We start from the raw sequence: 1,249 nt of genomic DNA on the forward strand, positions 1-1,249 counted from the left end.
TTTGGGCTGGTCCCGGCGGAGGTTCGAGTCCTCCCTGGGGCATGGGTGTGTGTGTTTGTCCTTAGGATAATTTAGGTTCAGCAGTGTGTAAGCTTAGCGACTGATGACCTTAGCAGTTAAGTCCCATAAGATTTCACACACATTTGAACATTTTTTTGGAGTAGTTTGGCACTAAATGCTTTTATCATCTCCGGAATTTATCAGTGCCTTCCGTTGTGTCACAGATTACAGTCTGTTATACTTCACAGAGTGAACAAATCTTCGGCGTTCCCATTCTTGGAGAACACAAGTGTATTCAACGGCTTGTCATTTACTACAGGTTTCGTAATCTTTCATACTTTTCCGATAGATACCAATGATGTCAACAATGACCGCCCACTGTCTCCGTGACGCTACCACCGTCAAAGTTGCTTCCGGCATTCGTAGCACATAGCGTCGACAGTATGACTTCTGTGTATTCCTGGCACTAACTGCATGTATTTCGTACCTGGCAACGTGGCCTCCACACAATTTAGTCGCACTCGTTTCCATAGGAGTGAGGTGGCTTACCGATAACGTATACACAGCAATTCTATTATAGATTTATTATTCGCAAAGCGTATTACACGAAACTGAATATAACAAGCTGCTAAATCCACAATCTCTGATTTTTATAGTTGCAAATAACTTCTAACCTCACCAAGAGGCAAAGAGATTGTGAAAATAAAGAATGAGATGTTTTGTTACTAATGCCGTTAGTGAAAGAAGCAGCTGCTGAAGGTTTGAGCAATTCTGTCTCGGTGAGGGAAGTGTTACTCCAGTCATAACAACCAAACAACTACTCGTATATAAAAATTAATAGCATTACATATAGAGCATTATACGCGGGCTATGTTTTTTTCAATGTCCATTTGGTAGTGAAATTAGAATCACATTGAATATCCAATGAAGCTTTTGACAGATGTATTGTGCAGTTCCTCTACTACTGCCGCCGATCACGTCACGTCGCACTTTTCAGTTCTCTGAGCACAGTGAGCACATAAAGATGCGTAGAACAATAGAATCTCCCGCCAAGTGTGAAGTGCTTGCTGTCTTTAGATTTCTTCATGCTAAGGGTTTCCAGCTGATTTCATGCAGCCCACATAACGTAATTGTCATGCGTTACAGCAAAGTGCGGCAATGGTGCAGGAACTTTGTAGTGGTGGTTCCTATGGAACCAAACCGCTAAGGTCATCGGTCCCTAGGCTTACACATTAATTAAGATAACTTA

This window comes from Schistocerca americana, chromosome X, assembly GCF_021461395.2.
Source record: "Schistocerca americana isolate TAMUIC-IGC-003095 chromosome X, iqSchAmer2.1, whole genome shotgun sequence".
In the NCBI taxonomy this organism is placed as follows: Eukaryota; Metazoa; Arthropoda; class Insecta; order Orthoptera; family Acrididae; genus Schistocerca; species Schistocerca americana.